The sequence below is a fragment of the Panthera tigris genome, chromosome B2 (assembly GCF_018350195.1).
Source record: "Panthera tigris isolate Pti1 chromosome B2, P.tigris_Pti1_mat1.1, whole genome shotgun sequence".
NCBI lineage: Eukaryota > Metazoa > Chordata > Mammalia > Carnivora > Felidae > Panthera > Panthera tigris.
The window spans coordinates 84890013-84914785 of record NC_056664.1 but is presented as its reverse complement, the minus strand read 5'-3'; the positions used below and the strand labels follow the sequence as shown (position 1 = coordinate 84914785).

Genomic DNA, 24773 nt, shown 5'->3' with positions numbered 1-24773 from the left:
ATCACTAAAAAAAAAGATACTGTTTATTACCAAAGGTTAAACATAGTAAATGATAATTAGGATGTTCTATTGGGTTAGAGAGTAGTCTCTACTCCCACACAGAATACTTAGTAAATAGGACATGGATCCTTGTGGAAGCAACTTGCAAATGAGGAAAACAAAAACACACACACACATTACAAATTTCTCACTTTCACACTAGGTTTTAAACTAGAAGCATTTCAATGATTACTGGGCTAAACTGGGATATTATTATTGGCAAGTTAACTACTGCCGAATGCTTATGAGACTCGATAAAACAATGTTGTTAGCAATTACTACAATAAAATAAAATGAAATAAATATTCCATACTATACAAACTGAGTTGTGACTATTCACCACATCATGTAGCATTTAAAATATAAATCACTATTCATCTTTCTAGTGATATATACCCTCAATTAGCTATCAGTTTATTTTCATATGTCCAAAATTAACAAATTTATATTAAAGGATAACAATCTTAGTGGAATTTTAGGGGAAAGATTATTTAGTGCTGCATTTAAAATATGTAAATTACTGCTAATTATTTATTGTTGAATATTTTTTAGTCAAAGGAAGAGTTATTATAAGTCATTTACCTGGTACCACAATAGGAAAAAAAAATAGATGTAGATGGCTTTTTATTAACTCAATCATAGTTTAACTCTTCAAAAGGATATCAGGAAAAAACTTTAGCATGACATACAAGGATCAATGAATTCTGGCTATTGCCTGATCTTTTGCATTTCCCTCATAAAACCTTTGTTCTAAAAGAGCAAAATCTGAGAAATTTTGTTCTCTTTCTTTGGGTTAATTTTCCTTTCTTTTTTTCTTATTCTTTTATCACATCTTCTCCTATAAGCGTTTTCTTTATTCTTAGGCTTACTAGATGCCACTAGTCTATGTCTCTATACCATCCTATATCTAGTATTTTACTAGATTTTATTATGTTGCATAATACTTCTGTAGTTGTCCATCCCTCCCACTAAAATGGAATTTCCTTGATAACAGAGTTCTTTTTAACTCTTCATTCTTAATACATATCACAGGCCCTAGCATATGTGAAAAACTCAGTAAGTATTTGTTGAATAAATGTATTCAGAAATAAATATAGTGGGACACCAGTAAATTCTGTGTCCCAGAATTTAAATTTGGGTTCTAAAAGGCACCTAGCTCATTAGGTCATTAAAACTCAGTCGTTAAAGTATGCGACTCTTAATCTTGGAGTTGTATGTTTGAGGCCCATGTTGTGTGTAGAGATTCCTTAAAAAGAGAATCTTTTAAAAAATAAATTTTGGTTCTATATAATGTATTTTGTTATTATGATATAAATAAGTTTCAAAAATATTATCCAGGCCAACTTCCTAAATAGAATTACACTACACTTAAGCAATTATAGAGTGCCAATTATATTCCCAAGGTTTATATTAAAATATTTTATAAAAATATTATGTAAATTCATAAAGATATTACAGCAGATATAACTATCTAATTGCATGTTTTAAATAAATTGAGAAAATAAATCTTTGTCGAGTTAAAGAAGGTAACTGAGAGATGTACATGGAAAAGCAGACATTTATAAAGCAATATCTAAGCAGAACTGTTGTATATATTAAGAAATCAATCATTATTTACTATAAAAAAAAACAAAAAAAAATTGGTAGCTCCCAGGAGAGAAGCAAGAAGCAAAGAATCAGGCGTATGAATAATAACCATGGATATTAAATGCTGAAATGCATGCATGATGTCTTACACATTGCCATTGGAAGATTCCATTCAAATTATTTCTGTGTCTGCCCTCATGATTAACCTTTCAGAAAAGGGAATCTGACTAGTCTACTTCTGAAATTAGGGGAAATGTGGTTCTTTGACTAGCAAACCAGAATCATGTAGCTTTTTGTGTAATTGGGGGTGAGGAGAGATAATTTTCCCAAAGGTCACAGATTAAATCAAAAACAAAAACAATGTCAGAACCTACCATAGTCATTTAAATTCTCAGACTTTATGTAGATCTCAAGTTTTTCTTTTTATAAAATCTTGTAACACAAGAAGAAAGTAGTTGGTCTGAGTAGACAATAGAGTTAACTATTGATTGATATTTTAGAGGTATACTATGAATTAAAAACTTCCATTCATTTTTTCAATTGAAATTAGCTAATATCCAGGAAAATTAACTCACTCTGTGGGTCTACCAGAAGGATCAGAAAAACAGAAACTCATTATTATATCTTTTAAGAGACAGAATTTGTTATGATAGAAGATTGAGTGAACAGATGTTTGGAGGATTAAAATTTTTAAAAAAAAATACTAAAATAACAAAGTAGCAATAACTACAGGAAGGAGGTGTTACCCATCCAGACGGAGAAACAAAGGTGATGCTAGGATCTAGACTCTTAGAGGAGGAGGTCCTCTTAGATCCAGATCAGTGTCTATTCCTCTGGGAAGCAGGTTCTACCTGGCAAAGAGAGTAGACTGCAATTGGTTTTGGAACACCCAGGGAAGCAGGGGATTGGAAGGAAGAGCTGCAGGGGCAAAGGGACATTATTGTGCTAGGAGAGCCAACAAGCAAAAGGACAAGAGAAAGTTCTTTCTCCTCTTTTCCTACCATACCTTATTCCTCGTATATCTCTCTTAATAAAGGAAGATTGAAGTTCCAGCTACAAAAAAAGAGTGTAGAAGAGGGAGAGACAAAAGAGTGTTGAAGCTGAGAGACAATAGCTTCATAACCACTACAAACAATGTTACATTTTACCAAACTGTTATGTGTTTGCATTAGCCCTTATTTTATTGGCATTTTAACTTGGTGTCATTAATTGCAAGTTATTTACTGTAATACTGATAGTATGTAGAATGAGAGTAAAGTTTATGTGAATTTAATTTTTGTTTGGTTAAAGTTACCCAATTTTTGACTAGCTAATTCTAGAATTCTAACTTTTTACTAGGTAATAGTTTTATAATACATTGATGATTCTTTGGCCTAGTAAATAAACCCAACATTATAATTTGTTGCCATTTTTGTCTTCCTTTAAGGCAGAGGATATCTATAAGCCTGCCATGCCACATATAGTCCATTAGTCACAGGAGAAAACAGACAGCGGTGTGTGGAATGGATCAGCCCAAATTCATCATGACCACTAAAAAACAACACAAAACTAATATCCTATTAGTGATGTGCCAAGAGCTTGATCATTTCGAGTGAAGGATGGCATGTTAATGAATATATATAAAGGCAGTTCTCAAATTCACATATTTCAAATTAACAGCAATCAGTCAATTACACGCATGATATCGACTTGCTTCACATATTGCCCTTGAGTAGGCTGGAAACATATAAATGAAACTAAGTCAAATACGTGATGGATTTGGGAGATTCCTAATTAAAATCATAGCAAATACTTTATCTTTCTGATACATAGAACCATGCAGCTTTAATCAAAATAACCAACTCTAAAATAGGCACAAATAGTGGCTAAGCAGATGTTGAGAGGAAGCAAACAAAAACATCAACAACAAAAACACTAAACTGAATAAAATGGGAAGGCATTGAACAGGAAATCTTGGCCTTTGACCCATTATTATATAATGGATTTTCTAAAGTAAAGTAATACATTTTCTGAAATCCATTATAAAAAAAGGGTTCCAAAAATAAATGGAACACGTATTCTAGCATTGCTAGAATAAATACAGATATGGGGACTCACATAACTCAGCTTCAAAGAGAAAAAAAAAAAAAAAAAAAAAAAAAAACAAAGGCAACCCAATTAAAAAATGGCAAAGGTCCTAAACAGGTAATTTTCCAAAAACATACCAACTTCCAACAGGTACTTGAAAAGGTGCTCCACATCACTAATCATTAGGGAAATGCAAATCAAAAACCACAATGAGATATCAATTCACAGCTGTTAAGAAGTCTATTATCATAAAGATAAGAGATGAATGCTGGTAAGGATGTTGGGAAAAGCAAACCCCCATATACTGTTTGTGGGAATGTAAACTGATATAACCATTGTGAAAAACAGTGTGGAGGCTCCTCAAGAAATTACAAATAGAACTACCATATGACCAAGAAATCCCACTTCTGGGTATATATCCAAGGGAAACAAAATCATTATCTCAAAGAGATAGTTTTACTCCCATGTTAATTGCAGCATTATTCACAATAACCAAGCTGTAGAAATAATCTAAGCATCCATTGACAGATTAATAAAGAATATATGATTATATATATATATATGATTATACATATATATTCATCTTTAATACATATTTAAGCTGAATATTATTTCATTTTTGTGTGAATTTTTAATATAAATGCAGAACATAAAGCATTAATGCAAGTCAAAATGTTCAGTGAACATATTTCAGCAGTTCAACTCTATAACAATTATAAATAAATCTGCTAAGTTTTTCTGGACAATGCCAGCATTTGGCTTTTTTCAAAACAAGTAAATTTCTTACTGATGACAATAGTGTTTGTGGCATTTTTATCATACAGTAGATTCTATCCATTCAGTATACATTTCTAATGTTGTCCTACTTGCAAATATAGGTTTTTAATGTCTGTCTTCTGTGCTGTTCCTGTCAATTTGTTATTAAAATACATTAAACTATAAAAGAGAGAGAGAAAGAGAAAAAAAAGTCCTGCCATCCATGACAACATGGATGAATTTGGAGAATGTTATAGTAAGTGAAATTTATATGTAGAATCTAAATACACATATTTTGGAAGGATATACTTTTTTGATACAACATAATAAGGTCAGGTTCCCCCAAACCCTCTCCTTCTTTAGGGGCTCTGGGATGGAAACTATGTAGAGGTTAGGAGACTTTCAGTGTGTTCAGGAGATGAGTTGGGGCAAGGACTCCCCAGCAGCTGGGGGCCTCTCTCTTCCTCCTGTTCTCACAGGGGCTGGTAATTCAAGGGGCTCTTACTCCTTGGAGGCCATGTGGACAATAAGCTCCACCACCTGGTTGCTGTAGCCAATTTCATTGCCATACCAGGGAATAAGCTTTAAAAATTGATCACTGAGGGCAATGCTAGCCTCAGCATTGAAGATGGAGGAATGGTACTACTGTTAAAGTCACAGGAGACGACCTGGTCCTCGTGAAGCCTAGGATGCCCTTGAGTGGGCCCTCTGATGCCTGCTTCTCCACCTTGCTGACATCATCATATTTGGCAGCCTTCTCTAGGTGGCAGAGCAAATTCACAACTGAAATTTTGTGGGTTGGATTAAAGAAGGCCATGCCAGTGAGCTTCCCATTTAGCTCAGGGATGACTTCACCTATCGTCTAGGCAGTGCCAGCAGAAGCAGGGATGATATTCTGAGCATATCCCTATGCCATAGCTTCCCAGAGGGCCTGTCCATGGTCTTCTGGACGGCAATGGTAGCACGGACTGTGGTCATGAGTTCTCCCATGATGCCAAAGTTGTCATGGATGACTTTGACTAGAGGGGCCAAGCATTTGGTGGTGCAGGAGGCATTGCTGACAATCTTGAAGGAGTTGTTGTATTTCTCATGGTTCACACTCATCACAAACATGGAGACATCAACAGAAGGGGCAGGGATAATGACCTTCTTGGTGTCACCCTTCATGTGAGCCCCAGCCTTCTCCATGGTGGCGAAGACCCCAGTAGATTCCACAACATAGCACAAGCATTACCCTATTCAATATTGGAGAGATCCCACTCTTGGAAAATGGAAATGGGCTTTCCATTGATGACAAGTTTCTGATTCTCAGCCTTGACTGTGTCATTGAATATGCCAGGGAGGCGGGGGGGGGGGGGCACTGCACCAGAATATGCGGCTGTCTGTCCAATGGAGGAAGAGCAGAGAGTCTGAATACAGATATTCTTAATGTGATCATTTCAATAGAAATGATCAGTTTCAAAGTATGTTTTATTTGGTGACAAACTAGAGTATTTTAAAAACAGTCATGGGCTAATTGTAAAAATCCTTTTAAGTTCTTTAAAGTTTTTGATAAAAGATAAAAACAGTACTCTAGAGATCATTATGTTTACTGCATATCTGCTTTGGGAATGAGGTCAGGCATAATTAATTAAATTAATCATGCTTTTAACTGTTATTATAAAGTAAATTTTAGCCATTGTAGTTTATCAGGGATGCATTTTGTAAATTTTGTTTTGTAACTCTATTCAGCAAAGTAGATATTTAAATTTGGCCACCATTATGCAAAATCTTTGAGATGTTTTGATTAGGAAAAGCAAAATGGGGAATATTCAAAAGATAAAATATCCAACTGAATAAGCAAGTTGTGTTTCCTCAAGTGGTATATAATTTTTTATTGGGGACTTTTTTTCCAGCTGGGTTTATATAATGTCTGTCAGTGGAGAGAGTGAGATTCCTTGAGTCTTAGGTTGTTTGCTTCTAATAGGACCACAGTGATATCTTTTTAATCATATTATTTAACCATAATTAGTATTTTAATATTAAATAAACATGAATTATAATTTTTGATTGGGTTCCTACATCTTGTGAGGAGTGTGAATTTGGACTTGACCGCAGCTCATGATATAGTTATGTGAATTTTAATCCTTATCACCTTCCTCCACTGTTAGTATCAGCTAGACAGGAAGCTTCCTGGTAGCTTCTGTAGGCTGAAAGATGGAGATTTTCTCATCATCTTTTCATTTATTGGGTAGCTTTTCAATAAGCTATATTTTGTATAGAAGCTCAAGTACAGTATGTTACCTCTTGGATACAAAGCTCTGCATTTGTCCCCATATATATTAAAGACCTGGTCCCAACTGCTAGATTTGCATTTAACACCCTTCGCTCATAGTTCCTCATAGATGGTAATTATTCTACCTTGATGTTCCCTCTGTTTTGTTACTTGGCAATTTAATTTTTTTTGTTTTTTAAACCTTTGTTAAGTATTAATATTATGTGAAATCTATACTTGGCATTATGAGTGGTAGGAATTGGAAATGTGTATTCTTATCAGTTTGGTCCACTGTACTGAGGAAAGACACTGTATTTTGAAGGCACATATAAAGCAGAGGTTGCTGCTGCTGATGAAGTGAAAACTCCTCAAAACATGAGAAAGCTCTATTTATTCCAAAGAGAAATCAATACTTTGTTTGCTGATATTTGCATGTGCTACGGGATATTTTTCTACTCTAAAAGAAGGAAAAACAAAACTAACCTAAACAAACCTGTATCAACTTGCTACTAAAAACTATAGAACTCCCCTGCCCCCAGCTTTTTATTTAAAAACCATTAAATTCAGTGCACAAAGTATTTTGAATGTCAGAAAAAAATCTATCAAGAGTTGTACTACAGTTTGGGATATGCAAAATTTTAACATATGTATATTGTTCTGATGAAGTTTAAGGCCATACCAATGAAACAGATCCAACCACACTAGCTACACTCTACTACTAGCCATAATATCAAGGAAACTGAGGTATAAGCTGAAACTATCAGTCTGACTGGGTAGTGGTCAAACCTTGTTTGGGAAGAAGCAATATCTGTCAACCTGCCTATGTAATGAATGTGTAAGCCTTTTAATGACCCTGTGCTTTTTATGTCTACTTAGCTCTCTCTTTTACAGTGATCACAGGAAATGAGGAAAATGGAAGTGAAGTTTATCTAGTGTAATTCCTTAGAAATTAATGTGTTTGGAAAGTTGACTGGTTGGGAATCCTGACACATAAAGAGAGTAGTTAACAATTTGCTGAGTGTTCACTATATGACAGGCAGTTCCCTAAAAATCATAGTTTTGAATTATCAGTGCATTTTAAATAAGCAATCTATTTCCTATGTCATGCTATTGAGTACATATAATTGTGTTTCCACTATTCATAAATATAGATATATCTTTCCATTCATTTTATCATAAATATGATTGTCAGATTATTTAACCAAAGAAAGTGTAATTTAGTTTTAATAAAGGACCCTAAAAATACCATGAGGATACATATTAATTTTGTTATTATTGTTGTTGTTTTTAAGTTTTTATTTTAATTCCAGTTAGTAACACACAGTGTTATATTAGTTTCTGGTGTACAATATAGTGATTCAACAATAATACATACACGTTAACTTTCTCTTAACATGTGGGAATGCTAAAAGCAATTGCAAATTTCAAATATGAAATGGAAAGGCTATCTACTTAATATTGATAGAAATAAAAATACGAAAATTTGTAATCCAAATAAAATTTCAACCTTATTTGAACCCAAGCTTTTAAATATAAAGCAGGCCATGTATATATTAAGTTGCACAGAGTTTGGCTAATAGCCATGAAATTGTCTAGTGCTACCCTAGCATAATTGGCAGGTATTTAGAACTCTGATACAATGAATAAAACATTCTGCTTGGGTTCAAAGAAAGTACATGCTTATTTAACTTACTGCCATACAAGGTTTTTGTTTTATCTTGCTTTTAAACTAAATATTTTCATTAAATGAGCAGTTACCAGTGAAGGAAAAGGAAAAATTAATGGTCCTTGGTTGTCATCTTCTTTTTTATATCCCTTTAGTTGTAAGTCAATGGAGTAAGCTGTGTGGATGTCTTAATTAGTTCAAAGGGGATGTAATATTTGTAATATTGATAAGCTTTCCCACAAAGGGATATATTATAATTTCCTAACAAATAAAATATTGTGAATACTAAATTTTCCCTTCATTTGTTGAAAAAAATCACAATAATAATCTAAAAAGCAAATTCATCTGGGACTCAGAAAATCCTGGATTCCAGATCTGATATTTAACTTCACTGACCAATGAGGTTTTCTTTTATGTAAAACATGATGAGTTCAAACCATCTGATCTTTGAAATATGATCTTTAAATATTGATGTTTATTGCTTTTACAAATGCACCATAATACTGTTTGGGGAGTAGAGACAATGGATTCATTCTGACCTTGATGTTTTTATTGTTTTTTCTTTTTACTCCCCTTTTAGCTAGGGATGATCACTTAAGGCAGTCTATTGGAAGATAGGGTTCCTGGTGGCTCAGTCAGTTAAGTGTCTGACTTCAGCTCAAGTCATGATCTCCTGGTTGGTGAGTTTGAACCTCACATCTGGCTCTCTGCTGTCAGTGCGGAGCCTGCTTTGGATCCTCTGTCCCCCTCTCGCTCTGCTCCACCCGACTGTCTCTCAAAAATAAATAAAACATTTTTTAAAAAAGCAGTCTATTGGAGGAAAAAATCAGTGAAACATGAAAATTATGAAACAAACAAGGGTAATAAGTAGTCTACTGTTGACTGAATATCCTACTATAAACAACTGGGTTTTTATTCAGAAATCATTTAATGTAATTTGTATTCTCCTTTAGAAAGGCTCTATCCTTTAGCTCTAATATCTCCAGGAAAAAAAAAAAAGCAAAATTAATAAAAGCTTTTGATCTGTTTGTCAGTAGATACAAAGGAATTAATTAAATGATGTGTGTAACAAATACAGAACTCCAATCAACTCTCAGTAGAAACTACTACTTGGGTCAATGGGTTATATAAACATGTGAAAGTCCTTCCATTTTTGACACCATCGATATTTAGCCATCTTTTCACACCATGCAGTCCTTCATCTCTCCATGATTAGAATGAGAGAACCATGACTTATTAGCACAGAGAGACTTGATAAATCATCTAGTCCAACTTTCTAATTTTATGGCAGAATAGAAAGCCTTGGGTTGTAAGTTCTGTGCCTTGGCTTTACAAATAGAAAGACTCGATATCAATTCTGTGTCATGGCTTTACTTATTGCCAGCTTAGCAACTTTGGGTCATCTACTCTTTCCAAATATATTTCCTCTTCTGTAGAATGGGACAAGTAACTCTTATCCTGCCTTACTGGGGATTTTCCCCAAAGTAGATAAGAAATATAAAGCCACTCTTATCAGCCCACTTTTAAGCTTTTCTTCCACAAAATCCTACAGTCCTAGTTCTCAACCATCATGTGGTCACAGAGGGCCAGAGTTCTGGAAGAAGTTGAAGGGGTGAGGTGACAGAAAGTGAAAATGTGTAAACATGCAGACTAGTTTTCCTTCATACCAGCTTGATGTGAACCAACACTGCTGGTAGGATTTTTTATACTTGTGATTGACAACCAATGACTGTGTCAGCTGGAAAGAAGCTGGAACTTCTTAAAACATTGATTTTCATATCTTCAGACCCTTTCAGATGTGTTACCAATTTCAAACACAATTCCTTATTTAGTTCTTACACTACAATGATATAATTCCAAAGATTTTCATTTTGTGAAAGATTAAGGCTACTTCCTAGTAAACAGTGAGCATAAATTTTAGTACTCAAAAACTAAAATTAGTGCATTGTTAGAATTTCTGAAGTTTCCAATTCTGTAGAAATTCTACTTGCCAAATAGCATTATGCAATATTGTGAGCTATGCTTTGAAATCCCAAGTTTTCAAGAAAAAAACTTATGTCATTAGTGTAGTCTTGAATAAGATAGGATTTTCAGCTGCTGCTCATTTCATTCTGTATCTCTGTGTATAAGCAGCCTGAATTCACCATTAATTTTTAAAATATTTTGTCAAAAAAGTAAATATACTTATGGTAATAGTAAAAACATAGAGATTACAGTTAAAATCAAATGACACCATTTTTGTGTATGAATCATGCACATGAACATCACTATAAAATGTGCAGGGGTGCCTGAGTGGCTCAGTTGGTTGAGCATCTGACTCTCAATTATGGCTCAGGTAATCATCCCAAGGTTGTGGGATTGAGCCCCACATTAGGATCTGCACCGAGCATGGAGCCTGCTTAAGATCCTCTCCCCTGCCTCTCTCCCCTACTCACATGCACGTGCTCTCTGTGCCTCTAAAATTAAAAAAAATAAATTCTAAGTGAAAAATTAGCATAATATACAACTGCATACTGGAATCATGCACTGTTACTAAAGTGTATTCCCTCCCACATTAGGAAATGTAATGATATGATTAATCATGTTTGATGTCCAAACTTCCCCAATACTCTTTGTGACACTGTGATGTGGAAATTTATCCCTAAGTGGATTAGCAGAAATATCAGTCCAGCAAGGGCTCTCATATGATAGTCTTATTCACTGGGTCAATTGAATCTATATCCGGATAAGCTCACTTTCAGGTGAAAGGAAGAGCCCTGGCTGGCCAGGATGCCTGTCTAGAGAACAGGCTGATTGGTGAAAATGGCTATCACTGCTCAGTAACCAAAACAGATTTCACTGCTTTCAAGGAGCATACATTCTAATAGGAGATGTAGAAAATAGATACCAAAAATAGGAAGTAAAATGTGCTGTATGTTAGAAGATGGATAAAAAGAAAAACAGAGAAGAGAACAGTGTCCTGCAGGTGGAAATGGAAAGAGAATGCAATGTTGCATGGTGAGGTCATGGCAGGCTTCATGGAAAAGATGATAAAGAAGGATTTAAAGAACAGGACAGGGGCGGGGAGAGAGCCGAGAGAATATTGAGGAGATTAGTGTTACAGATAAAAGAAACAGCAAGATGGGAACATTCTTTCTGGGTTTAAGAAAAAGTAAGAATTCAGTGTGACTGATGTGGAGCATGTGAGAATGTGAGAAAAAGCAGGATGGTCACAGAAGAAAGTCAATTAAATTGGACTTTAATGACTTATTCGGAGTAAAATGTCGAGCTATCACAGGGCATTAAGTAGAGAAGTGACATTATCTGGCTTACATTTCAAATGGATCATTCTGGCCTCTGTACTGAGTGTAGATTGTAGTAGAAAGGCCATGGGCTGAAAGAAATAAATCAATTATTAAATAATTGCAGTATTCCAGGTGAAATATGAGGGTGACCCAAATCAGAGTGGTATTAATGGCTATGGTGAAAAATGGTTGGATTGTATATATTTTTTCAATAGAGCTGGCATGACTTACTCACAGACTGTGTGGTGTAAGAGAAAGAAACAAAATGACACTAACATTTTTATTTAAACATATCATTATTATCTTTGCCATTAACTGGGATGTGAAAATCAGCACATAGCACAGATGTGTCAGGAAAAATCAGTTCATTTTTAGAGATTGTAAGTTTTTAAAGGTTTATTAGACATTCAAGTAGAGATGTTAAGTAGCCTGAAGAGTATGTAACTAGACTGGCATTTAGATAGAGCTCTGGACTGTACGTATACAATTTGATTGTCAGCACATCGATGGTATTTTAAAGACATGGGATTCAGTGAGATCACTAAGAGAACAAGGCGAGGGCCTAAGACTGAGCCCTGTAGCACTCCAGCATTGAGAAATTACTAGGTTGAGAGAGTTTCCAGGGTAGGTGATGTGAGATCAGAGAGAGAAAAAGGCAACGGCTGACTTCTAGAAGGTGGCAGATGTTTTGCTAAAATAGCATCAGTTTATTGTCATAGATCTATTTAACCACTGTCCCTTAGCCTCCTTGAAGGATATTTACAGATTCTTCCCATGTTTGTTTCTTTTCTTGTGTTTTCAGCAGTGAATATGGTAGAAAAAGGGAGCCAGGCAAATCAGTATGCTGAGAAACAAAACGCCTATACTCTTTATCATGGGGCAAGTCTGTTGGAAGCAAGGGAAGTGGCGAAAAGGGCAAGGACACAGATCCCTAGAAGAGTTTACATAAAAAGCTAAAGAACTACTGGTTTAGGTCTGTTGGCAAAAATAAATAGCCATTAATTTGTATTCTCTAATAATGTTAGGCATGATGTAAATAATAGCACAGTGAGGTAATACAAATTAACTTGTTGCTTTTGAAAGAAAAGTAATTGTATTTACCACACATTTGTTGTTAACATGAAAAGTAAAAACACCTTTCCCTGATTTAGCATGAACACTCTTCATGAGGCATTCATGGAGTCCTTGAAACATTGAAATACCATTTAATAAAAATCTAATCCATCTTGTCTAATGCCATTCAATAAAATTGTCATTTGGTAAGACCATCATTAATTACTCAACTGGCAGAAATAATTATTTTTAGATATTCTCCTTTTGGCAGCTCAGCAAAAAGAAGGCAAAAATTGCCTCTGCAGAATAAGCAACTGAAGGTTTCTTTGCAGTCAGCATTTAAAGGTGACTTCTGATCTGTTGTTAAGACACATTCCGCTGGAAAAAGAACATATGGCACTTTCCCCTCATCCCTTGCTTACTTTACAATTCATTCATAGGAAAATTAGAGGCTCAACAAGGGCATAATTTCATCCTTGATACTTTCCTTCCTTCCTTCTTCCTGTCTTTCCTTTTTCCCCCCTTATTTTAAGAACTATATCAAAAATGACACTAGTGCAACAGGATTTCGCTTTCCCCTTACAGAGCAAAGATGTTGCTGATCATACAGATCTGAAAAATGAAAACACTGGGACAACAAATTTAAAGGATCCAGGACTTTAAAAAGAAAATATACACATAAGTTGAAATGCTTTAGAATATGCCTTAGGATACGAAAGTCTTAAACTTGTGTGTGGGCTGAGTGTCAATGTATAGCTACTTTTTTTTTCTTTTCATCATCAGCACTTGACTTATATAGCACATATTTCCAAATGGAAGTTATGAAGACACTGGAGCATCCCAACTCGGATGAACTGCCTATTGACCAACCTGCCTTGATACCTTACCTTACATAGCTCTAGAGGTAAAAGAACTAAAGAAAGTTATTGGTACCCATCTTCTCTGTTGTATGTGAGGAGCCTGTATAATTTTTGGAGTGCCATGTTTCCATTTCAACAAAATTAAAAAAAAATAATTCCCTTAATTCTTACCTGAGACCACATTACAATAAAGAGTGCCAACTGAGTTCAGTGTTCATAGTCTCTGGGACTTCAAACTTATAAAATAATGAATGAATAAGGGCACAAATAAGGGAGGGGGCCTAACACATAGGTTCACATCAAAGAAAAGCCATAGTTTAAACAGAAAAAAGGAGTGGGAGCATCAAGCCATCCCCTGAACCTAGACAGTATCAGCTCATTAAAATCAAAGAACTTATGATGAAGCAGTCAGTGTAACATTCACATTTTTGAGCAGCAATGTCATTTCAGAAGAAAAAAATCATCCATAGCATTACACTGTTTTTCTAAATTTTAATTTTGCTGTAGTTGTATGAAAAAGTTAATTTATGGATTTTGAAGACTCAGAAATTAATGTAATAATTTCATACTATTCAGGAAATCTTAAAATAATAATTTGTTTAAAGATGGCAGAATGAGTGACACTGTATTCTTGAAGTCCTCAAACAAAATCCAGTGAAATACACACACATATACACATACGCACGTAATTAGGATATGCACAAAAAAATTCACCAACAGCAAGTATGGAGTTCAAACTTATGCCATAAACTCTAGAAACATGAAAGTCAAAGACAGTATCATACCATTCTGGAAAGCCTTAATGGACTGTCTTACCTGGCTATCCAAAATAGTAGAGGGAACATGATGCATCAAAATAATCCAATAAATTATTACTAATCTGCCACAGTTTAGGAAGAATGGATGTGTAGATAGGGAGTAGGAGGATTGAGGGAGAGAATGAAGGAGAGAAAGAGACAGAGGGAATGAATACAGAAGTCTTTTAACATAAAATAGAATCTGAAGATCTTAGCAGAAATGGGAAAACCCAACAGGTTTTGCATTTTTAATAGATCCACAGTAAAATTAGAAGTGATGTGAAGCTTGAGTGATTCGCTCAACCTTGGGAATTGGGCACAGTCACCTATGAAGTGAAACTTAATGCAGTTTAAAATTGTAACTAGACAGCAAATATTTCAAGTTCTCTAACATAAATTATTCCCAGCCCTAGGTGTGTTCATAATTGCATGACCACTATGAACACATATTATGAAAGAGAAGGAAAGAAGGGAGAGAGAGAGAGGGAGGGAGGGATGGAGGAAGGAATGAGGTAAAGGAGGAGGGAAGGAGGGAGGGAAGGAGGGAAAGAAGGAAGGTAGGGAGGGAAAATCTGGCAGGCAAAGACAAAGAAATAATCATATACGTTTATAAACTCAAGTAAGGAAAAAAATACTAAAAACAAAACAAAACAAAACAAACAAAAAACCTCCCTGGGAGTTTTTCCCACCTTAGAAGAATTTAAGAAAGACTTAATTCAGTAGAATAAGAATTGAGATGTACATTAATAAAGAATGAGACTTTTGAGCCATGGAAGCAAATTGAACAAATCAACACCGATAAGTGAACAAATAATTGGGGGGATAAACAGGATCAGAAAACTTGAGGATGAAACTCAATTGCCACAGAAGAAAGTCATGAGATTATTATTTTGATTGCAGAAGGTAAAAAAAAAACAAGACAAAGGTATTGAAAAAGGAAGAAGGACAGAAAGAATGTTTCCTATCATAAGTCTAAGTGCTATTTTTGCAGTCAAATACTCAACAAATGGAACAGTAAAAACATGTCCACAGATACAGTAGGAAAAATCTTGCTATGGAATAAAGAACTGATCTTGGAAATGTAAAAGGTCACATCATGTTCTATGAAAAATTGATACAAAGTAGTGCACTTTGAGACATGCTCTAGTTTAGTCATTGAATTTCAAAATGACTAAAGAAATTTTCATGCACACAGACAAGTAAACCAGAGAATGAAAAAGGAAAAATCAAGTTTGCCTCAGACTTTCCACAGTGAGATTTAAGATCAGAAAAAAATGAAACAATATCAACAAAATTCCAAGGAGAAAATATTCAAGAAAAGACCAATTGGTAATCCAAGTTCAAAGGTCATATACATATACATAAAGGCAGAGGACAGTTATTACCAGACTCAAGGTAAACCCTCAAGTTCCTCTTGAAAACCTACTGTCTGTCTCAATCTAGCAAACCAAGAGATGAGTAAAATGTAAAAATCAGGAATAGAGCACAGAGTTGGAAAAATTAACTGATATTATTGAATGTTCATTCAGATGTAAAACTGAGCCAAACAACTGAGCGCCTTTTGCCTACAAAAAAGAATGCAAGTGTTATGGACTTTGATAAATAAAAACAATAAAAATATACCGTTTTAAAGCAGAAAGGTAGAAGGAAAGAAAAAATCTGAGAGTGCGGATTTCTCATCCTTTCTGGTAGGAAGGCATTTTGATGACATAAGATTGAAATTTAGAGAGAAAAAATAGAATGACTCCAGCTTTATATTGTCCATTATAGTCTTTTCTTCTTAACTTAAAAGGAATATTTTAGGTATTAGAGTCTTTTTTGTTTTTCAAACAAGGAAACATTTATCTGAAACTTCAGTTTCTTTCCGATTCCTTTTTATCCTAAAAATGCCAGAAACACTGAAAGCAATACTTTTTAATAAAGTACATGGATCTGACCTCATTTTAAGTAAATAAATTTTATTGATCTATAAATTATTTTTCAGTATACACGCATAACAATAAACGAATACTGCTGTCTCATTTTCTCTCTTGAGGACAAGATCTAGTGGATTTTTAAAATACTATTCTTATGCACTTCGTATTGCTTGACTTAAAAAAAGTCCTATAAAATCATTACCCAAAATGAAAAGAGATCTATGTAACACTTACCTTTGTGTAACATGGATTTAGTTCTGTGCCTCCAGATGGTGCAACGAGTAGGCATTGGCCTAGGTAATAGGAGATAGAGTCCTTTGTTTCCCACAGAATTTTTAGGCTCTGAAATCACCGGATTTGCTATTCTACTTTATTTAGTCATACCTGTAGAAATGCCTACTAAGGAGCTTTTTTCAAATTTTTAATGTAGGGCAAAAGCAGTCAACTTCTATGTTTGGAAGCCATAGCCAGAAACCTTTTGACACTGCAAGATGTACAGTCCTCGCATCTTATTTCCTAACAGTATTCTATATGTATGAAAAATACACATGGTGGATCAGTAGCAAGAGATATCTCCTCCTGGCTGTATCTAACTAGTACCAGTTCTGAAGGGAGTTGCTAATAACCTGATAGAAATCAAGAAGAAAAGGAAGGAAAGCAATATTCATCTTTAAAAATATGTGTATATGGTAAAATAATGATTTTGAGATTGAAAACCCACAAAGCAGGAAAAATATTCAAATCCCCTTCATCCTAATGGAAAAATTCACTGACTGACAGTGAGACGTTGTATCTTGTCAGCGACAGCAGTGACCTTTAGACTTGAGGCTGACATCAATACACCACAACAAGCTATCTCTTAGAAGGCAAACACAGATCCATGTGAATTTCAAGAATCTTCAATGAAAATTGCACAGTCATTTACCCTATGGTGCTTATATTTTGAAATGCCTAGAAATTGTGCTTCTAAATACTTCATAATAACTAGTCTCTAATCTCTAAACACATTTATTTAATTTTTACTTTTTGTTTATGGTGGAAGAGTGATTTCTGAGGAGTTATTTGCAGAGAATTGCCTCCCTGGAAACTTATTATTTTTGAAATGCCTGCATTATTGTTTCTATTTAAAGTTACATTCTCCAAAACGAAAGAATGAAAACGGGTAGAATTCCTGCTTGTGTAACGTTGGCATCTTTGCAATTCAATTCCCACCTTTCCTTCCTTAAAAATATAAATAAATGTATCAGTTAAAATAATAGTTTAATTTTAGAACTCATATTATCAGCCTGCCTTGAAGAATTATTTCTTCTTCCCTTATACCCTCCCTCTCTTTCTCCTCTGTTTTCTCATTTGTTCTACACGTATTGAACACTGTGCCCAGGCATTGTCCTCAGTGCTAGGAATACATAGAGAATACTCTTGATTACCTCAAATCCAGTTCTAGGTAAGTATTGCTAAGTCAAGGATGACAAGGCTTGGAGGACTGTGACTATGTTTTTGAGGTACAGCAACACCTTTTACAAATGAATGGAAAGAGTATTGACATTGCATACATATATACATACATGTATATTTTTTTTAGATTTTAATTTAAGCCGCTTTGAATATTAATTCCATTTTGAGCAACTGCAATGCTACTCTCTCCTCTAGGCTTTCAACTTTGTTCCTCTTCTCTGAAATGTACCTTCATTTCCTTCAAAGAGCTAGCTTCTCAATCGTGAACACTTCTTTAAGTTCAGTAAATCCCATTAATTTGTTCACCTGCAAACAGATCACTTATAGATAGTTGACATAATTTAGCAGTTAACCTACACTCGATTCTTGACGTTTGTCTTATGTTCCCCTGACTGGAATGTAGTCACCTGGAGAGGTCCTTGCGTTCCTGTAGCCCTGAAGGCAGTGGGACCACATAGTAGGAGCTTGGGAACTACCTACTCATTGAAGTATGTTCTTTCCTGCCTATATTCATTAAGCGGTGTTGGGAGTAGAATTTTCACATTTAGAAAGAAAGATGGGACCTTTAGTTAAATTTGAATTTCAGATAAAGAATGAATTTTTTTTGTATATAAGCATGCCCCAAATATTGCATGAGACATACTTACATGTAAAGAAATTATTTTCTGTTTATCTGAAATTCAAATTTAGTTGTGCATCCTGCATTTTATCTGGCAACCCTTGTTGAAAGGAAACATTTTTAGAAATTGTGTTAGCTGCTCTGTCAGCAGACTAGAAGCATACTGCGTATATGTGTGTGTATATATATATATATATATATATGCAATCATAATATTCAAAAGGACAAATACAGAGAGTCATTTTTATTTATCAGAGAGAAGTACTATTTTCATTTTTAGGCATGTATATACACTTGTGTCTATATGTGTGCACGAATGTATATGTTCATGCACACTTACACATGTATGCACATAGGAAGAAAAAGTGCACCTAGCACCACTTTAAGGTTCAACAGCCCAATCATAGAATGATGATAGGAAGAAATACTTGATTCACAAAGGCATATGAAAGTCATTCAGATATGGTCAGATGCCAGTAGATTATTCCTGAAAGGTTAAGATGCACTATTATAGAAAAAAGACACATAAGCCTATCCAATAAGCTACATTTCATTTGAAAAGATACCTATTTCAAATTTATTTCAGTGCATTTTCTTTTAATTATTATTTTCCTATTTTGCCAATTCAGGACCAAAGATGTGCACATTTTTTTTTTATTGCGTTTGGACTTAGTCAAAAGTGTTGGGCTCAGGGAAATATTTTCTGCCAAGTTCCTCTACGTTCATGCCAAGTAATTTTCAATTGGTTTATAAGCCCATGTGTATTTTAAATGAAATGAATACGTACATTTTAGATTCTTTTACCCTTAACTCACCCAGATGGTTCAGAAGACATTGAATAAACCTTTGATTCATGTTATAAGAAATAGATTGCTTAAAGATTTTGGAAGTCAAGAAGCAAAGCACCTCATTTGCAAAGAATAAGTGGACCCAAATGTTTTCACTCCATGTGTATGATAATAGTGAGAGATGCACTCTCAAGATTTAGTGTTGGTTAAATGTTCAAACCTAATAATACTATACTTTACATTTAATACCTACAGGTCTTAGATCATTCTAACTTCATTAACCTGTTATATATTGCCTACTGCTAGCTTCCAGTCCTTACCTCCAGTACTTGAAGAATATTGAAAATGGTATTATATTCCTGTTTAATACTATTTTCATATGTGAATTAGCTTCTAGAGTATGTTGGAAGTCAGTGATACAGCTGTAACTAGAAAGCAGAAATAACTACTTAACTCTACTGTGCATATCTGAATTGGATTTTTTTTGGTGGGGGGGGAACAGAGATTTTCACATCTAGAATATGATTAACCATACATAATAAATATTTTTACTTTATTAATCATATTCTAGATATGAAACTTTGTAACTCAGATGTACATAAACTCATTCTTAGCCAAGGCAACCTGTTTCTTCCTAGGTTTGGACTAAATATTTTGGGAGGGAGCTTCCATAGTACCAAGACTTTTGTGGGAGGGGCTAGTTCCTCTTCTGCATCTGGGGAGATGTCCACTATCTGCTGCTTGGTCTTCAATCGACACGGGTAGCTACCAAGATATTTCTTATTCCTGTCCCCATGGCTCCGTAGTTCTAGTGGAATTCTATGACACATCTACCACACTGCAGAATACGGAAATCCTAATACTCTCACACTATTCAGGCCTGGAAATCTTTCATCCCTCCTCTGCATTCTGAATTGTCAATAAATCAGAACACTGGACCTACCAATATTTACGTGCTAATTTGTCCCCTCCTATTTTCCTTCCTGTTTCTGCCTAGATTGGGGAAGGTGTGTTTATGTGTGAGCATGTGTGTTTTCCATTCATGATAATCTTTGCCAGAAGGTACAATCTAGCTCTCTCTTGATGTGTTATGAAATGCTTTGCCTATGCCAGCAGATTTCTATTTCTCTAAAGACCAAGATTTTTATAAATCAATGCCAGGAAAAGCACAAACTCATTGGCCTAAACATTTGAATTAGTCTGAGGACTGCAGATAGAGAAAAGAAGTGTTATTCTAAGAGGCAAAACATCTCAATAGCTTTGACCATCACTTTTAGGAGGAATTTATTCCCATTATTTAGTAATCTATAAAAACTATGTAGAGGATGCTTTAGCAGTAAAATAGTACTACAACCACGGATTTAAAATCTATAAACCCGAGGTCACAGAAAAAAAGATTTGAATCACTGTTATTCCAAAATGTAAAAACAACAACAACAAAACAAACAAACAAAAAACAAAAAACCAAGGTATAACCCTAAAATAGAGGTACTTTTAAATTAGGCTAAGACCTGAAGGATCCTAGGGTGTGAGAGGCCATGCCAGTGGGTGGGTGTGTGGGTGGGTGGGTGGGTAGAGCTCGGTTAGCCATGTTCAAATTTATACTCCCTAGAAGGACTAATTTGCAAAGGATGATAAATTACCCCAATGCCTGTTACATCGACTGGAAATAATAAACTGGAGAATAAAATAGAAGTTGTGACACATTCAAGATTAAGAAATTGGGCAAGGATCTGTTCCAAACATATTATGTGGATTTAATGGGCTTTATAACTTGGGGTCCTTTCAGTTAATACTGATTTAGGACTGTTTTGGTTTCAGGCTCCAGTTATACCCATAGGTTCAAACTCAAGTACATTGAGAATCCAGGCAGGCAATTTAAATGTGGACAGGGCCTAATTCTAATCCCACAGGATTCATGGGAACCAGAAATGTACTTTTTGTCTTATGAAAAGATTCACCATCCAGGCCAAACAAAATACATCTGCAGGCAACATCGGTGACTTTCAGATCACTGTCAAAGCAACCATACATCCTGAAAATGATTTGGAAGAATTTGCAAATAAATCAGGAAGTAAATGGATTACTTTGTAAATTATAATATCTAGGCATGAAAGTTTGAGAAAGAAATTCAATAAGTATTAATTTCATTATTATTTAAAAATCTTTTGTGCTTTGACTCCCTTTGAGAGTCTGCAGCTCTTTCCTTGCAGTTCTCCTTTTATCTTTTCAAAATAGGACAGTAGCAATGGTCTTGTTTGAAACAGAAAGAAATTAATAATTTAAAACACTTGATTCTCCCTTATGAAACTGGTGGCATTATTAAAGTGGAAAGCTGACTAGAATAAGGTAGAAAATTGTGTTTAAAAATATTTCAGTAGTGGGATGGCCTGGGTGGTCAGTCAGTTAATTGTCTTACTCTTGATTTCGCCTCAGGTCATGATCTCACAGTTTGTGAGTCTGAGCCCTGCATCAGTCTCTGCACTGACAGTGTGGAGCCTGCTTGGGATTCTCTCTCCCTTTCTCTGCCCTTCTCTCTCTGTCTTTCAAAATAAACAAATAAACATTTAAAATACATATATTTTCATAGATGGTGAGATACTGAGACACCGACCATGGTGGACATTAGTTTTCTGACAAATTTGGAAATACAGGTTTCCGCATCCCCCCCTTTTCCCATAGATTTGTCATTTTTCCACCATGCCTTGTTACTCCATTAAAAATGTAGTTGTACTATATTGCCTCTCTACCAAATATGTTTTCAACTATTTTATTTTGTGGGTCTTTTCCACATATCTGTGAAGGATATAGGATTTGTCTCATCCAACATGTGCAGGGAAATGAAATTTAGGAAGTTTAAGTTCTTACTAGAAATCAAATGAATCAGGCCAGACTTGACAGAGAATGGTTTCCTGGCTCCTGTTGGGAAGTTTCCTTATCTGCTGTAGTCTGAGCTTTGCAAGAAAGCAAGAGCTCTTCTTTTAGCTTGAGATAATTATTCTGAGTTCTTTCACCCATAGACTAAATGGATCTGTAGTTTACATGCTCTTTTACTTACAGTTTATGGTTTTAATTACAGCTTTCATCACTTCCTTTGACTTTTAACCACTTGTCATTCCTTTGCAAGATTGTTCCTCTCCCATTGGTCATTGATGGCAATGTCTAGGTATTTAACTTCAGGCCTGTGCTTTTGCTCCATTTATGCTAATAATAAATCCTACACTTCTAACATGATACTTAGGGTAGAATTCAGTAGAGTTAATTACATTCCCTTGCATAATGTAATTCTGAACTCCCTGCAATGAAAATAGCATTAGAATTTTCTATAATTTTATGTTTGCTCCCTCATTACTTCTGAGATTTAAACAGATTTAGTTTAGGTGACCTGAAGTTCAAGGTTTTCCTAAGTGAACTGAATGAATTATCTCTGCTTTCCACTTAGCAATGATGTTTATAAACTGACAATGAAATGGGATGACAGTCTCCTAAGGGTAGGGAGCCAGGCAAGATGCTTGTCAGCACCATTACACATTCATCGGTTTGTTTTGTATTTTTTCACTGGCTCTTTGTTCATGAAAGTCAAATCACAAAATAATCCTAAAGGATCTTAGGGTCAACCAAGATTGTATTAACTGTTCTCACATTTCAAGTTTTTGATGAGAAAACATGAAGAGGAGGGAATACAATTATTTCTTAAGCAAAAATAGCCTTTCCCTTTATGTACTACCTGTGCATTCATGTGGAATTATAAATATTGATTTTTGCAAACAGTGATAAGACTTTCTTCTGGCCTTCTCTATGATTCCATGGTGTAATGAAACAAAGACATCGAAATCAGCTATAGATTTGTGCAGTGGATATTCTCTATACAAACTATCTAAACCCTCTTAGATTCATCTGAGAAACTAGGACATTAATATCCATTTTACAAGAGTTGTTATGAAGATCAAATGTAACAATGTGCAACAAAGTCCTTAGTGGTTATTCTTGATAAGTTTTGCACTTATACAGTGGTGGAAACTATTTTGACTAATTTATCCAAAATTCATAAAGCCCCAGAGTATTCAAGAAGGGAGGTACTCTTCAAGAGTCTAAACTATCTTACATTATTCTCACTCCTGGACACACTAGGCTGATATCGAATGACCCCCTCCTCTGAGTCTCTGAAACCTGTGCCATGTAAGTCCTTCCATTCAGGTTCAGGTAGGTCAGCAGAGTTTTGCATGGCCTCCCCAAAGGTCACAATTTACATTTTCTTCTATCACAGCCATGTCTTATCTGCCACTTCTGGGTGACCTTTCATCACCACTGTGATATCCTCTGTCACTCCTGAGGTTGATCTCCAGACTCTGAAACAATCTAGCCATTCAGGTGAATTTCTCTCATGTTTTTAATGTTGTAGATAGTGCTTTTATATAGATAGATTCTGAGCTGATGTGGAACATGTTCTCCCCATAAATCCAACCCCACAGAATTATGTTGTTGTAGGTTGCAAAATAGAACTGAATTTTTCTCTTATTTTCTTAAACTGACATGTGGTGATAGAGTTCCTTCATTTCACCTATTTTTATTACAGCTCTTTTTTTCTATAGGAACCCGGGGATAGGCAAAAAAAAAAAAAAAAAAAAAAAAAAAAAAAAAAAATCTGATATGCATCATTACTCAAATAAACATCCCCCTTTGTGCCAGCCCTAATGGTCTGTCCATACTTGTGAACCCTAACTGCATTTGTCCTCTGGCTAACTTCCTTCTTTATGGATTAATAATCTCTTAAAAACAAGCAGCCATTAGCCTCCAATTAAAATGCAGTCAATGATCTCAGGAACAGAAGAATGTTGAGTGGCCTCTTCATAATCCACCCCACCCCCACCCCCAAACACATTTTCAGATTTGAATGGATTCTCCAAGGCACGAGTTCCCTTTAGGCTGCCGTGGCTACTTAAGATATATGAAGATAGTAGTCTTTCTCATATAATTATGGTCAAAGTTTATCAAAAGTACCAGAGTCCAATTTAGATTTACATTGTTGACTAAAATGATTAAGTATTCATAATGAGAGAACCATTATTAGTTCCAGTCAGGTTTTGACATTCTTTTCTTGATGTTAGTTCTATGTTATACTCATCTGGTCTTGAATTACAAGTGAATCACATTTCCCAGACTACTAGATTCTTATTCAAAATATTTATCAGCTATCATCCGAAGAGATGGCAGATTAAGCTAATTTTAAATGTACCCTTTTATGTAGGCTGAAAGTGTTTTCCACCTTCTCAGGCTCTAATTGGGGAGGTTATTATAATTGGGGGTTCATACTCCACCCTGGTAAAGATAGCTGTGGAATTTTAACAGTGGGGTCAGACCTACCTGCAGTCTAAAGGATTTTGTATGGACCCAGCATTTGTTCCAGAACACCTAAGGGTTTCTGGGGAAGCAAAAGCATTTTCTTCCTAAATAGAATAGAATTGCTAGTCTATTCAGGGAAATCTCTTTGCATTAAAGTAGTTATGTTACTTCCTAATCACCCATGAATTACTGAAAACATCTTTGAAAGATTTGAAATGTGGGGTTCTTTACTATCATCTGGTGCGCTAATACTGAAATTAAAGATGAGCTTAGATAAGAGATCTTATTT

General features: G+C 35.0%; 1 pseudogene; it reads right to left on the bottom strand.

Moving 5' to 3' along the window:
- Positions 1–4950: 4950 nt before the first annotated feature.
- Positions 4951–19971, bottom strand: LOC102962936 (annotated as a pseudogene).
- Between the last annotated feature and the right edge of the window lie 4802 nt (positions 19972–24773).